Source organism: Salmo salar, chromosome ssa25, assembly GCF_905237065.1.
Source record: "Salmo salar chromosome ssa25, Ssal_v3.1, whole genome shotgun sequence".
Classification (NCBI taxonomy): Eukaryota; Metazoa; Chordata; class Actinopteri; order Salmoniformes; family Salmonidae; genus Salmo; species Salmo salar.
Window position 1 is genome coordinate 12,223,468 of NC_059466.1, and position 17,140 is coordinate 12,240,607.

General features: G+C 41.6%; 1 pseudogene; it reads left to right on the forward strand.

Annotated features, from left to right (window-relative positions):
• LOC106586077 (glycerol-3-phosphate dehydrogenase, mitochondrial-like) overlaps positions 1-17,140 on the forward strand; it is a 72,040-nt pseudogene that overhangs the window by 52,048 nt on the left and 2,852 nt on the right.

Below are 17,140 nucleotides of genomic sequence, written 5' to 3' on the forward strand. Positions count from 1 at the left end.
TGTTGGTGTGGCACTGAATGATTTGACTGAAGGAAGCAGGGAAGCAGCCGCAGTGCAATATTCTGGGAGAATTACACCGGTGAGATATGCTAATGTCGAACAAACGGTAATGACCTTATTTACCTTCATCTAAAAAGTTGAAATTAGCATTACGGCAGTGCCTAAATGAACTGGAAGTCAATAATCAGGGTGCGAAGCTTAATATGCTTAAGACCATATTCGTTAGTGAGAGACCCTAAATGGACCCTTTAACTTGGTGAGTTGTAACATCAGGTGCCTGTTTTAAAATCTGTAATGGCACCATCTCCTATTCCTGCATCGGAGGGGAATTCCCAGATGGTGGGCTATGATGAGGTAGTTCACTTAGCTGTTTAGAGACAAGCATCTGGAAACACAGGTTGCATTAACACCACTGGGTCTCTCATTTTCTCTAAATTAGCGTCATTCAATTATCTAATTATTAGGCGTGCAAAAACTGAACGGCTAATAGAATCCTATTATCCCGTCATTATCATCGCACACTCACGAGTGCCTACATTTCTGAACAAGCACCCACATGGTTTACAGGGGTAGGAAGTACAGTGCCTTCAGAAAGTATTTACACCCATTTCCTTTTCCACATTTTGTTGTGTCACTGATCTACACACAATACCTCATAATGTCAAAGTGGAATTTTGTTTGAAGAAAATTGTAGAAATGAATACAAAATGAAAAGCTGAAACGTCTTCAGTCAGTAAGTATTCAACTTCTTTGTTATGGCAAGCTTTTATAAGTTCAGGAGTGAAAATGTGCTTAAATCGCATAATAAGTTGCATAGACTCAGTCCGAGTTCAATAATATTTTTGAATGACTAACCCATCTCTGTTCCCCACACAATTATCTGTAAGGTCCCTAAATTGAGTAGTGAACTTCAAGCACAGATTCAACCACAAAGACAAGGGAGGTTTTCAATGCCTCACAAAGAAGGTGTAAAAAAAATGAAAAAAGACACTGAATATCACCTTGAGCATGGTGAAGTTATTAATTAAGCTTTGGATAGTGTATAAAAAAAAACAGTCACTACAAAGATACAGCTGTCTTTTTTAACTCAGTTGCCGGAGAGGAAAGAAACTGCTTAGGGATTTCACCATGAGGCCAGTTGTGATTTTAAAACAGTTACAGTTTAATGGCTGCAGACACTAAGGATGGATCAACAACAATGTTGTTTCTCCACAATACTAACCAAAATAGAGTAAAAAGAAGGAAGCCTGTACATAATAAAAATATTCCAAAACATGCATACTGTTTGCAACAAGGCACTAAAGTAATACTGCAGAAAATGTGTCAAAGCAATTCACTTTTTTTCCTGAATACAAAATGCTATTTTTGGGGCAAATCCAATAGTGGAAAAAGTACCCAATTGTCATACTTGAGTAAAAGAATAGATACCGAAATAGAAAGTTACTCAAGTAATACTAAAAAAAATGTGGCCAAAAAAAATGACATTTTTGAGTGGCCTAGTTACAGTTTTGAATTTAATCTGCTTGAAAATCTATTGAAAGACTTGAAAATGGCTGTCTAGCAATGATCAACAATCAATTTGACAGCACTTGAAGAATTTTTAAAAGAGTAATGGGCAAATATTGTATAATCTAGGTGTGCAAAGCTCTTGAAAACTTACCCAGAAAGACTCACAGCTGTAATCCCTGTAATCGCCGCCAAAATTTCTTCTACAAAGTATTGACTCGGTTGTAAATAAGAAATGTATGTAACCATGTTTTCACTTTGACATTATGGGGTATTGAGTTCAGGCTGTGACACAACAACATGTGGAATAAGTCAAGTGGTATGAATACTTTCTGAAGGCATTGTAGCCATTTCTGTTTTTTTGTCTTCTTTGAGATAACTTCCTCAGAAGTTCTGTGATGAAAATAAAAAACACAGCCATGCATAAATAGGTTATTTTGTAAGCATAGTCAACAGAAAATGTATATTTATATCTGAATATACACTACATGGCCAAAGGTATGTGGACACCTGCTCATCGAGTTGGTCCCTCCTTTGCTGCTATAACAGCCTCCACTCTTCTGGGAAGGCCTTCCACTAGATGTTGGAACATTGCTGCAGGGACTTGCTTCCATTCAGCCACAAGAGCATTAGTGAGGTCGGGCACTGGTGTTGGGCGATTAGGCCTGGCTCGCAGTCGGCGTTCCAATACATCCCAAAGGTGTTCGATGGGTTTGAGGTCAGGGCTCTGTACAGGCCAGTCAAGTTCTTCCACACCGATCTTGACAAACTATTTCTGTGTGTACCTCACTTTGTGCCCGGGGGCATTGTCCTGCTGAAACAGGAAAGGGCCTTTCCCAAACTGTTGACAAAAAATTGGAAGCACAGAATCATCTAGAATGTCATTGTATGCTGTAGCATTAAGATTTTCCTTCACTGGAACTAAGGGGCCTAGCCTGAACAATGAAACAGCCCCAGACCATTATGCCTCCTCCACCAAACTTTACAGTTGGCACTATGCATCGGGACAGGTAGCGTTTCCCTGGCATCCACCAAACCCAGATTTGTCCGTCGGACTGCTGAATATGAAGCGTGATTCACTCCAGAGAACTCGTTTCCACTGCTCCAGAGTCCACTCCAGCCGACGCTGGGAATTGTGCAAGGTGATCTTAGGCTTGTGTGCTGCTGTTGGTAACCCATTTCATCAAACTCCCGACAAACAGTTATGAACTGTTCTGACTTTGCTTCCAGAGGCAGTTTGGAACTGGTAGTGAGTGTTGCAACTGAGGACAGACAATTTTTACGCGCTACGCGCTTCAGCACTCGGCGGTGCCGTCCTGTGAACTTCCGTGGCCTACCACTTCATGGCTGAGCCGTTGTTGCTCCTAGACATTTCAAATTCACAATAACAGCACTTACAGTTGACCAGGGCAGCTCTAGCAGGGCAGAAATTTGACAAACTTACTTGTTGGAAAGGTGGCATCCTATGACTGTGCCACATTGAATGTCACTGAGCTCGTCAGTATGGGCCATTCTACTGCCAGTGTTTGTCTATGGAGATTGCATGGCAGTGTGCTTGATTTTATACACCTGCCAGCAACGGGTGTGGCTGAAATAGCTGAATCCACTAATTTGACGGGGTGTCCACATAGTTTTGGCCATCTTGTGTATTTATTAAAAACATTTGCACTAAACGTTCATGTTTTTTAGTGATGAAAATGATGGAATTTCTCCTAGAGTGAAGGAAAATAACCTGAACCATAATCTGACTTGAGCAGAGCTATTTGAGAGGACCGTAGCGGTGTCTATGCTCTCCTGTGGCTATTTCTGCTACATTTGTTTCAAACAAAAAGCAGATCATCTATTTTATTTTAAATACGTTTTATCCTGTCACTTCACCCTGTCTGAAATAATGGACAAACAGATAGGGTTGAATGATCAGTGTCGGCTCCTCATCACTGAGCTCTTTTCACTTGTCTAATGTGAGGGGGGTCTAAAGTGGCCTTTGCTATGTCTCTCCATGCCCAACCCCCCCCCCCCGGATCTCCCGCTGGCCGGAAGGATCCTCTCTCAGGCTGGAGTGGCTCCTGCTGGGCTGCTGGGGGACCAGTTGAGGGACGGGGACCTGGAGCACGCTGTCAACCCCCGGCCCCCTCTGCCCTCTCACCTCCCCTCCCCCACTCTCCCCTCCCCCACACAGACAGACGCTCTATTCAACTTGAGCTTTGTGTGCGTGTGTGTGTGTGTGTGTGTGTGTGTGTGTGTGTGTGTGTGCACGCACGGTTGTGTGTGTCTGTGTGTGTACATGTGCATGTGTGTGCGCATGCATGAATGAGTGTGTCAGGCGTCCGTGTGTGTGTGTATGTGTGTGAAAGAAAGAGAATCTTAGGTCAGCGATAGAGTAGCTTCCCTAACCATTAAAATACCTGGGTAGCAACCAAGTGTTGCATCATATTCAGAGGGTAGCTATACAGAAGGTACCGGAACGTGAGTTCAATTTTTTGCTGTCACACATATGACAACAGCTATCATAAGTAATATATCACAATTAGATAATATCCTAACAAGCTAAGAACATATCAGTTTACTACCATTTAGACTCATTTTGATCATTTGCTGAAATGCAGGTTTGAAAGTAACTTTACACTGTGCCAAACCATTCTCTGTCATAAGGGTTTGTGAGGATTTGAGTGTGTTTTTCATCTTTTCATCATCCCTCCCTCTAAACACACTCCACACCCTCGGCTAGCACCAGGCCCCTTCCTCCGCCAACAGCTCTTTAGTCCAAGCTGGGGTGTAATACAAACACACTGGGAACTTAATTCATGGAGAAGAGATACCAATTTCTTCTCAGCAAGAGATATATCAGGGATGTTAAACAACGCAAACGGCTGCATGGAATTCTGGTGGCCTTGGCTAAAAGCTAAGCCTTCAATTTTAGCTTTCCAGCAGAAGAACAAATTGAGCTTAAATATATTCCTGTGTGGAAAGGAAGCGATCGTATTGTGTTATCATGAGAGGTCTGTTTACCTACATATGGCTATCTAATATCTTTGTGCCATTGACCAGGTTGGAGCGCGGAGCAGCGCCAAATCCCTGGGGTTTCAAGGCTGGGATTATGCATGGCGGGGGTTGAACTATTGCCCTTCTGTGATTGAAAGACCTCCACCAAGCTTAGGTCCTGTTTCTTGTACATTTGCATTGCCCAGTTCTACAAGACCGCAGGGGACTATCAGTAGCTAGCCGGCTCATACCTGGGCCTCCATCATTTGGTTTCCTCCGGATACCCTCGTGCCTGCAAGCCAGCCAGAGAGGCAGGGGTTTATTGACCAGGATTGACCAGGATAGCCTCTGATCAATATCTCATAGCCTGTCTATTATTGTGGGAGAAAACCAATCATGTGATGGTGTATAACTCAGCATTCACAATGGCATTCAGGATTAACAACAGATACACTTGTCCTTAATTAACAAATAATCAAATTAGCCACTACTTATTTTAATACTTTACAAATAAATAAAAAGACAAAAACTGTCAAGAAATTTCAAAGATGACATTTTCAACAAAAAAAATGTATTTCATCAGTCATGAGCCTCTGTGTCAATCGGAATCCAGCCATGTCATTGTCTTACATTGTAATACAGATCTATTAGCTATAGTTAATTGCATTTGCATCTGAGCCCTGAAGTGGTCAACTATGCAATTTCACTAATTCGTCCTGGTGAGAGGTTGACCTTAAGAAATGTAATTACACATACCTGAGTTACACAAGAGCCCAAGAGGTCTGCGTAGCGTTTACTGGTGAATAAGGTATCATTAACAAAAAACAATTAGCCCATAGTGGTGTCATATTGAGAGGGAGAATGTATGCAGCCACTAGCAATGCAAACAGCTGATTAAGAAATAGCACAGTACAGTAGATATTCATTTGTATTTATTCACTCGAACTGTATCCCTTGAATCCATGCATGGTCAGTGTGTGTGTAATATGAACATATTATGTTTATAGCTATGTATATTTGTAATATTCCAATGCACTCTTGTTAAAATGGCTGCTGTTTTGTTTTCTTTGGGAGTGATAAATTAGTTATGCATGGCTACCAGTGGTGAAAATAATGTGGTCTAGGGGTAACTTTGTATAAACACAAATTATTGGTGAATTTTAATAGGCCAACCAAGCCTCATAATTATGCATCACTTCATACTGTCATAATTGACAGAAAATATGAAGTAGGTCAGAGGTCACCTATTAGAATGACTTTTCATTAATTTTTCTGACAGCCCCATACACAGATGCTGGACTGATTTGTTGAAAATAAACATGGGGCACTTGGGAACCTTTCTACTGAAATCTAGCAGTGATCCCCCTGAGGCTTGAAACTCCTGTCATATAATTATACAACACTAGTCTACACAATACACAGCACTACAAGTACAGCACCGCAACTAGCAACCTCTAGTCTGCTTACAGCACATCTGATGTTGATCATATCTATATTTCTCTGGGACACATTTAGACAGCAGTATGTCTATGAATGAACACAATGTCATACGCAATGCAATGCTCCAATCCCTACCCTAAACACAGAATCAAACTAATATCGGCGCAGTGCACCATGGAGTCTAGACACAAGGGAGCTCAGCTAGGCATGTGCACTCTCAAGTCTTAACAACACATATTGAACCAATAGAGTGCCAGAATGTCGCCCTGTGCCCAAGTTCATACAAAGGTCACGAGGCCCTGCCCCCTACACCAAATGGGACTCCTCGTGGCAGTGAGGTGATCACAAACAATAGAACAATGTGGTGTAGGAGGCCAAGGAATGCCGGGCCCCTGTCACCCCCGTTTGAACAAGCAAAAATTCATTGTCTCCCTAAGATGTAAATCTACACCTCTGGGCTATAAAAGTGTTACAAAGAAGGTTTTTACTGCGTAAATGAACATTCATCCCACTTGCAATTAAGTAGACAGACGGACATTGTAGCCTACATCCAGGCAACACTGAGGGCTTTGTGTCTGCATAGCGACTGGACAGAGGCAAAACAGAGGAAAATAGTTTACACTGAGTCATCCACTACAGTGCACATTGTTATCTGGAGAGGAGACTGAGTGGTAACCTGACAAAATTGTTTTCACAAAAGTCTAGGATTTTTCCTTACCGTCGACAAACAAAAATCAAACCATTTCGAGACCATCTCAAGGACTTTGTGGAAAGTGTTGTTCTTTGACTGCTTGTTGTAGACCAGTTACAAGCTGTGCTTCCAACTGTTCCTATGTGTCATCCTAATAGGAACACAGAATCCTCAGAACCAATGGGAAGCAGAAGCACACATGGATGTATCCAACTACACTTCTTCGATTCCCCCTTCATTTACTGCCACTGTTGTCCTCGAATACTACAGTCCAAAAATAGATGTAACAATTCTGGATTACCCCTTTAAAACGAAAGTAATCTTAAAGGGAACATCCCCTCAAAAACCATCTTTATCCATTTTTTTTTCATTAGTCCACTATTGGTACAGTCCTAAAATGTGGACTAATGAAAAAAATACCAAAATAACGTTTTTGAGGGGAGTTTCTCTTGAAATAAAACGAGGATTTTTAAATAAAACCGAACTGTTGATCAAACCAAGCATTTGCAAAACAAGGACCAGGGAAAAAAATGTAGATGAGTTGATCAAAGCTATCAGATACAGTATGGGGTCTGAGTGTTTTGGTAAAAGGATATCATTAATCATGGGTATAATCAGATGACATCAGGTCATGACCCACTAAGTGTGTTTTCCTCATTATGTTAATATGGAGGAGAGGAATGTGTTTCTCTCTCTCTCTCTATCTCTCTGTCTCTGACTTTGACGTTTCGTATCATGACAACCTGATCCTCGGTTCAGAAGAAAAGAGATTGGACACCAAGCTCCACCTCTTCGATTTTAACCCCAAAAATGCAAATGTCTGACTTTGGAGGGCAGTCATTAACCATACACAAATCAGCAGCATTATCAAAAACTGTTCAGAAAGATAGTGATTTTAATAAATCTCCAAATTCTACAGTATATCAAGTAGTATTTTCACACATTCATATACACATTAATATGCATCACTGTCCATAGTCAAAGTTACTACAATATCTGTAGGTTCTTAATTCATGTCACCCCCACACTATCAGCTTATAAACAGACTGGAAGCACTTCTGTGGTAGTAGAAAATAAACCCTCCAGCTATTTACTGTCTTCTTGGTATAAGAAGTTTGTGGTTTTGATCGTGTGTGATTATGTTCTGAGAGATTGACCTTTAGTGCCAAGCGTATTGTAGTATAATGAGGAAGTGTCCGTCTACAGGAGTACAGTGACGAGCCCAGGCGAGGCATCATCCACATTTCAACCATCGATCCACTAGGTGCCATGTGTATAGGGGAGAATCTGAAATATTTCAACAACCCTCCACCCCTCCCTCCCTCCCCCTCCCCCAATACACAGCCGGATAGGAGCTCTCACTGAACAGCTCAGCGCTACGTTGAAACAAATCTGGCCGTAAAATCCAGAAAGAGAGGATGCCTATAGGACAACTACTTCCTATCATATCCTCTTATCACATCCAATGCATTTTCATTGCATCATAATTACCTTACTAATGCGTGAGATAAGCAAACAGTATAACTTTACCAATCCTCATGTGATTGTGAGTAGGACCTGACGTGAATAAGACAACGAATGGAAAGGTGGGACACACTACAGACAGAGATTGATATCGGGATGGATTCTCTTACCTCCACCTTCTCATTAACGGTGGGCTCGGTAATACAGCCAGAAAATGATCTCTACCACCCACTTAAAGTCTAACTCAGGGTCTCACCGTCCTCAGATAAGCCCCAGTCTCATAAAGCACAATTAAGTGAGCCAATCAGAACAGCATAAAATCACTTCTCTAGCGCTTCGACGCCGTAATTAACCAAAAATATTTCATCAGCAAAGAATCAGCCACATGAATTTCATGTCAATCACATTGTTATAATTTGCTTGGGAGACATGAGTTTTCCTTTTCGAGGACTAGTGAATTTGATTGAAGCAATCTGGTCGGTTTCTAATGGAGAATAAGTGAGCAAATCCACGACCACCATTTCCAGAGGAGAACATGTCATTTAATGTTTTACATGTAATAGTCAATGGCTTGTTTTATTATTGTTCTGGTCAATGTGACTTGAGTCGGTTGGAATAGGTTTTGTATAGTTTATCTCTCTGGTAAGGGCCTAGCCTTAACTATAGAAACATTTATCACTAAAGTATTATGGCTGATTCTTTTGGACAGGACATTAATTCAGGTGGTTATAAGGCTGCAACCCAGCTACCACTCTAAAAGTTCCACATTGGAATTCCGTTGACAGAGCAGTTTCACAACAACAGTACAGTTTCGCAATCAATGGCATCAAGTTATTGATAACGATGAAATAAATAAGAATCATACATTTTGATCATATTGACAAATACAATACAAATAAAATGAAATACTCTTTACTTCCATGGACAGTGGAATAGAAACATTATGGACTCGTCTGGCTTTCAAACCCCGTCTCCACTGTCAACATAGACAGACTGTCTACCTTTACAATAGTTTGAAAATAAAGAAAAGGGCTGAAGCAACCCCAATTAGGAAGCCTCTCCCTCCTGCTCCTGTGGAAGCGCCAGCCTCTTCTAAAGGTCAGCCTGAAATTTGAATGACAGGGCTAAAGTCTTTTACTCATAATTTTGGTGTTTGCAATAGATTTCAGAGCAATTCACAGCCTTAAAGGCCTTAAGTGAGAACAGCAATTAATTGTAATGAATAATCTGACAAATCTGGTTGACATATGGCTGCTAATACTCGTCTTTTCTAGTGGGAGCAGTGGGGGGATTAGATTAGCTCAAATGAAATCTGGGAGCACCATGCCATCTGCATGTACAGGGGAGATCTAGGCAGTGCACGTTAATAACAAGAGTGTGGGTGGTTCTCGGGTTTGTTTTCTAGCGTGCTCCCCACAGTCTCCGCCGCCTCCCTCAACCTCTACATGAAACAGATTTGGGAATAGCGCCGTCTTCTTATTGAACCAGCTGCCTCACAAGAAGTGAAGAGCAATATAGCCGAGGCAATGCCAAAATCGAAGAGACGGGGTAAACTAAACAAACACGACAGAAGTGATAAGTGTTGAGTAAACACGTAAACAACATTGGCTTGTCTCGCCACCTGAGCACAACGGAAAGTAATAACTTCATCGGAGAATTATGAAGTGCAGGTGGAAAGAAGCTCCGCGGCTGTTGACTTCATTAGACTGACACACCTGCTTGGACTGGTATTTGTTTCAAAGCAAACCTTCCAATAAGACTGTGGCACATCAGAAGGTAGAAAATCCAACTTTACTTTAACATTGCGTCACCAAGGAAGGGCAGCCCAGTTGAAAGCCAAAATTAGACGGAGGACCACAGAATGGCCTGCCAATATCTACAAAGTGAATTGTTCTGACAAGCATCGATATAGTAGAAAGTGAAGTGCCATTTAAGTGCCTATCTACAAAACCTCACAATACTACCCAGGCCCAGCTTAGTATGAATAGCCCTGGCTGCAGCACGATGGAACAATGCCCCGTGAGGGAGTGTGCTGTATCAACAGAGTAAGCGAGGTGTAATGGTGTCATAAACGTCTGCTAAAAGCCTGATAAAGAACTGCTTTCTGCAGGATGTCTATTAAGAGGCGGCAGACATAAGCAACGGATCAGCACATGAATACAGGCAGGGGAAAACGTACAGGGGTCCCTGTGATACATCAACGCTCTGCATCAACACCGGTTCTCAGAGCGTATGTTCCTCATCATGCACAGAATAACTTGAGCCAAAACAAAACACGGAGGCACAGTCAGTACAATTTCAACAGAAAATATCCAAATCTAATTTTATAAGGAAAAAAGCTGGGGGGGGAATTATTGTTATATTACAAGAGTGGTTAGTTTTGAATAAAAATGCTTTTTTTGACAAGTATTGCATGAAGATATAATGAATTGTTACAAAATGGGTCTTATTTAATGGCGCTTTTCTATAACCCAAAGATGCTTATCTAGACACCCATATAGAGTGATTTGGTTAGATAAGGCAGTGTTAAAGATCTGAGTTCTCACAGAGCGAGAGCGAGAGAGCGAGAGAGAGCGAGAGCGAGAGAGAGAGAGAAAAGGAGAGAGAGAGAGAGAGAGAGAGAGAGAGAGAAAAGAGAGAGTGAGTAAGACCAGTCTGGTCACATCTGCTTCACATGCGTTAACGTGATGAAAAGCCACCTAGAAAACATGGACTAATCACCTCAACTAAAGACAGCAGGTGTCAGCTTGTATATCAGTCACTGCAGAGGGCTTATGATCCTCACTTTAACCCCACTGCAACTCAAATAAAGAACTCAGAGCCCAGTCTTTCTACAATACCTGACAGATAAAAGAAAACGGGGGAAATCAACTCATCAAGTCATAATCTTCCCTTTCTTCTTTTCAAATGCATTTTGAATGGATAGTTCATAAGTAAGTCTCATATTTAATTGCAGGAATGGAATAAAGACTGTTTTCCATGAGGTCCTGGTTTGTGGCTGGCATAATTGCCAAGGAACAGGTCTTAATTTAAACCAGGGGCTAATTATCATGCAAAGCATACCCACCCAGAATGTTTGCATAACTATCACAAGCGTTTTCATAAATGATGCTTTAATTAGTCTTAATTAGAATTTGTTTAAGTCAGCAGGGAATGCAGGGCCCGTGAAATGATGTATGTAATAAGCATCAGGCCCGCTCAGTTTTTTTCCTTACTTGGGGAATAGAGCTGACAAAATCACATCACATTAAATTGATTCAGTCAGAATTAAAATTCTTATGGTATTAATTAAATGGGGAAGATCTCATTAGCAGGCTGTGTGGTGAGGGAGAGACTCTCTCTGCCAGCAGATGTGACGGTGTCAGAGCTGCTGTACACGCTCGCCATTAGGGCCCACAGACAAGGAGAGAGGGAGGGAGGGAGATGGAGAGGGAGAGAGACAAAGCGAGAGAGAGCGAGAGAGAGAGAGAGAGAGAGAGAGAGAGAGAGAGCGACAGAGAACGACAGAGAAAGAGAAGAGAGAGAGAGGCATGTCTGCGTGTGCTGTGACTCTGGAGGCAGGCAGGGAGGAATAGAACAGTGAACGCGTTGGCATGGCAGCATATTAATGGGTTGTATTAGCCATCCTGGCCATCTACAGCTTAATTTAGCTTCATTTGGTTTATTTGGCTGGAGGAATTTCAATAAGAGGAGAGCTAATGACCTGACCAGATACCCCGTTAGCTGTGCTGATGAGACACCCTCTCTGCTTGACTCTCTATACAGTCGTCTTAAAGGCGAGTGGGAGAGATCCTCCAAGCTACATACAGTAGCACACCTTCTGCAGTGTAAATACAGAAGCTGACGAGCGTCTGAGTAGGCCATTGTGCTTCTTCGCTGCTAAAGGGCTCACGTGATCTCCTTGTCAAGAGACAAATCATTATTGACACATTCTTAAAATGTTTATCCAGGAAGTCTGATTGTGAGTATGTTTCTGACATACAGTGAGTATGTTTCCCTTATTGTGTCCTCTGCTTGGCGTTTCAACGCTTAGGTATCATAAGAAATCTTCAGATGTAGCGCAATAGACACGATGGGCCTCCAACGCAGCTGTCACTATGTGTCAACCAGGACAAATAAAGAAATAAGAAATAGAAATAAGGACCTATATACAGTTCTACAAATCTATAGCACCTTGTTATATCCTGGTCATCCTGTGTTGACCATAGTAGACCATCTGTGTAGAAATAAACAGTATAACTCTAGGTATCCTGTCTTTTCCCGGGAGTCATAATATGTAAATGTATTACAGTAGAGGCACTACACCAAGCACAATGTTTCCTGCATTACACTGTATCTGTGTGGGCTGAGATTTCTTTATTGACACATACATTCATAAATTCTAAACTAAGCTTTGAATATACAGTAGGCTATTCATTCAGAATGGCTCTCTCAACAATTTCAACTACCGCATACTATAAAACGTTATACATGTAAACTCCAAAAAAACATCCAATCAAAATGATAATGTTGAAAACAACGGCCTGGGGCAGTGTGGCTGCAACCTAGCGTTAACCCAAGTTACAAAGGCAAAGTTGTCCCTTTTATTAGGAGCAAGCATCACTGCTAGTAGGTCCTGCATAAATATTTAGGGTAAATACACAATATATAATTTTTTTCCCACAGTTGAACTGCATTATGATTTCCATGCAGTCTCAGGTGAGACGGGGTCACAAGGCTAAATTAAGTGGGGCTTGGAAGCAGCTGCAACCGGGGCTCTCTTTAACCACGCTTGGCTGGTTGAGCTATCAAAAGCCGCTTGTACATGCCCCATAAAAAAAAAAAAACATTGGGTATGTGTTTAAAATGGTATTAAAACGCTGTTGACCCTTAAAATTAGAAAGGAAAACGTGCAACTCCTTGCATGGTAATTATTTCATGTCTGTCGTCAGCGCATGTGGGAAATGGAGACGTGTGCCTATGGAGATGAGGCCCCCTCAAAATGTATTGACATCCAGGTAGAAATGTGAGGCGGTTCATTTATGATGGTGGAGCGTGATGACTCCATAAAATGCTGCCATAGGGTCAGCTGGCATAAGCAACGTGCATCCAAGCTTTTTGTGTTTATTATTCATGAGCAGAGAGTGGTGTAGGGTTTTAATTGTTGCCATTGTTTGTCTATGACGCATTGTCATTGTCGAGGGCAACTCCTGTCATTGCAACTCAGCTTTGTAGACCTACTAACTGAACTGGTGTATTGGCACAATGTGACCCTATGACATTGTATGTCGTATAATTAAAGTATAAACACACTCACCAATGAGGAGATTTGCTTTCATAGACTAAGTCAATTTTTTGGGGCATTTCAATAGAAAAATCTGTTGGGCTACAGGACAAGTATCACTGAAGGTGGTCTTCAAAGCTTTTTAAAAGCATCACTCGTATGAAGTACTTTCTGAAAACCTGCTTGGGTCAATGGGTCACTGTCATAGAGCTCACTCTGACAATACAGCACAAGCGCCACCCACCATGTTGTTTGTCTTTGACCTGCTTTCTCATGCACAACTGCATGTTGATTTCACCTATCAATTTTATTTGTAGAACATGAGACATTATGTGGTACGCTATGTTATATGTAAATATGTGTGTGTATAGCCTTCTATTTTAAGCTAGGTGTTGTGAATGTAGTGAATGTAAAGCCACCGCTGGCTGTTGTTTGGGCTGTTAATTGATCCCAATAAGCTGTTGTATATTCATTAGGGCATTTAATTGGTTCGCTTAGTGATTCCAGTCAGTCGAACACACCAACACACTGAATGGTATACCGAGAATACACACAGAGGAACATTTTAAATGGTCAAGACCTTAACTCACTACTTGTTAAACTTCTGTACACTCTTAAGGCATCCGCATGCTTCCCAGCCAAAACAGTTCAGAAGAGTTTGTGCATATATTATGACATTTTGTGACGTTTTTGTTCATTTTGGACTTTGGTGAGGGAAGTTCGGAGCTGAAATCTACGCCCCTTCGTTGGCGATTGGTCAACAGATTCTTCAATAAAGTCTTTGTTGTCATTCAATGAGACACAACTCTTTTTTTATTGAGAAATACTGCACCAAACATCTTAGTTAAACGTAAAATTGTGTCTAAGATCTCCTCGGCAAAAACGCAAAAATTAATGACACATTTCTTGAGTTATCTTAGATTACTTCAGTCTATTTTGAGGAAATGTATACTGGCTAGGGCGTCTCAAACTGTACAAACGGTACTATTTCTCATTTTCAAGCGAATGTCTTTTAAGGGACAGCCAAACTGAGGAATGCTAACACCTTTAGAAGTAAAGGAGCCTCGAAGAACCTTGTGGGGTTCAAAAGATTGCCACACAGGGGAACCCTTTCAGGTCAAAAAGGTTCCTAGAGGAGCCCCTGTGTAAAGGTTCAAACGAGCTTTTAGTGACATTTTTTTTAACCTTTTAACAATATATTGTAGCGGCAACAGACTATCAGAATATTGGAAGCATAGCTTATTGGAGACAGGGCTTTCAGATAGTTATTTTGGGCCATTCATGAAAGTAAATGGAACTCATACACCTCTGTAAGACTCATTGTAGCTACAAAACTGTGAGTGTTCAACCTTAACCTGTGATGACAATACCGGTGGCCAAGAAATGTCTATCTGAAAGCCACGATCCTACTAAGCCACGCCTCCAGTCCAGGGTTCCTCCAGGAACCCTTTGCTACATTGAAACATTAATGGTCCTCTCAACTAACCGAAGGTGTAACTATGAACCCATTGACTGCAATGGTACCTTGAGGAACTCCAGGGTTCCTTGAGAATCTCCAGGGTTCCTCGAGTCAACCCCTACTTCTAAGAGTGTAGATTATAAAGAGTTTATACCAGTTAGTTCCAGCTTTCAGTACAACTGTTAGTCTTTGCCAAAGTGAGGGAGTTTTCCACATAACGACTAGCTTTGTCCTTAAACAACGGGAATACCAGTGACATCTGCACACAAAAAATGTTTTTTTCTATATAATGACAAATCAGGGTTCTTTGGCTTGTAACCATAACGGATCCCTTTTTGGTGTTATATGGAACCATTTTTTAAGGGTCTATAAAGAACCATGCTCATGAGGTTCTAAATGGAATCTGTATGGTGCTATGAAGAACCTTTTCCTAAGGTTCCATTAAAACAGGTTCTATATAGCACCAAAATAGGGTTCTGCTATGGTTACAACCCTTTTTGAGGCTATATAGAGCCCTTTTTATGGTTCTTTATAGAACCTTATGGTGAATGGTTCTATAAAAAACGTTCTCAATCTCAAAGGTTATTTATCCTGGTTTAATAGCCATATTATATTGTTAATATTCCATAGGTTTTATTATTGTGTCTATTAAAAAGTTGAATCAGGTGTGCTAACTCTGGTACAGCTGGGGGTCCCTGAGGAGAGAATTGGGCACTACTGCCTTATTCAACTGTTCTCAATTTACACAAGGCCATGTCTTTCACATGACGGCGTCACTGGCCATAGTTATATATAACATGTAATAGCAAAACACAACAGATTAGATAAACTGGAATGACACTCTTACTTACGGTTGTACAAAAAGAGCTGTGAGCAAAAAATGGCCACAAAATATTCTAATGAGCTGCTGCCCCTAGATTTCAATTATCACTAAAAGAGGAAAGAACACTTTTTTGAACTGCAAAGAACCATTGAAGGACTCAAATGGTTCATTGGGTCAGCATGGTACCACAGATAAACCATCACCCTTCCCAAAGAACCCTTAAGGAACCCTTATTTTTTTGTGTGCGCTGACATGTTTGAGATAATCTTCCATGCATGTGATTGTCAGACAAATTGGGGGTCACTGGCGTGCCGACACAGGGGAGCGGCAGGGGACACCGAAGAGATGTTCAATCAGGGGCCGTCCCCATTCGGGGGCTCCCAGTCCCAGTGCAGGTCCTCCAGCAGCATGGCGGCCCAGGCGACTGCGGCCCAGGCGGCTCTCTGTGCTCTGTCTGCCCACAGCTGCCGGGCCTCCACTGGGAGAGCTGTATTATGGCTGGGTTAATTTACTGATTAATATCCAGCCACTAGATCCAGCTTTCCCCAGATGGCCAATTAAAAACTACAACTGGCAGCGCGTTGCCCTGGCAGCAGGTTGCCGTAGGCCAAGGGCTAGAGGCTGTGACAGAAGGCGTGGGCCCTGTTTCGCCAAGGAGCCACTGTCTCTGACTCTCATCAGGAGAAGGACAAAGTAGGTTAGGGCTGAGATACAAAGGCGAAACTGGGTTTATGAGGAAAACCCTGCTGCTGTTAGGTTCATGAAACTGATAAAATAACTGGGTTTGAAACTATTGACACATTTAGATTTAATCATTTTCTATTTTATAAGATGTGGGAGCCCTTTGTGAAGTGTAGTGGCATATCAAATTGCAAATGACCATTTTTTTACAGGTTCAGAGTGACAAAAAACTTGATAATTACTTTACCTCAGAGATAGTCGAGTAAGGAAAGCAATACAGATATCACACCTCCGCAATGTGGTGCGAAATATTAATATTCTTCCATCTAGTGTTGTCTGTTGAAGAGCTATTTTATTTCCAATAATAATCCCCACGAGTTATGAGCCACTGCTATATTTAGAGTGACTCTATTTGAATACAGGTCCTAATGCTGACACAAACCAAATAAATGGCCTGAAATCACCATGGAAACCCAGTAAATACAATGGCCACTGCTGTAGCGGCGCGGAGACCAAAGATAATTAATAACTGAATTATGGGATGGAAATAGCAAGGCAGACCCCATGCAGCCTTTGAGGGTCACTTGATAAAGGGGAGTTGCAATGCAAACTGTTTTACTTTCACAGGGTCATCCAAACCAGGTACATCTGGTGTCATTTCTGCTCCAACAGAAAAAGACTGAGAAGAGAATTGATGGCCCATTTCATTATGTAATTGCCTCTTTAACTTCCTTGTTCTGAGCAATCACTCTTTAAATTCCGGCTCAAAGTTAAAATATGCCAAGATATGAAACTGGTCTGGAAGATAGATAATTCCGTAAATAGGCGTAA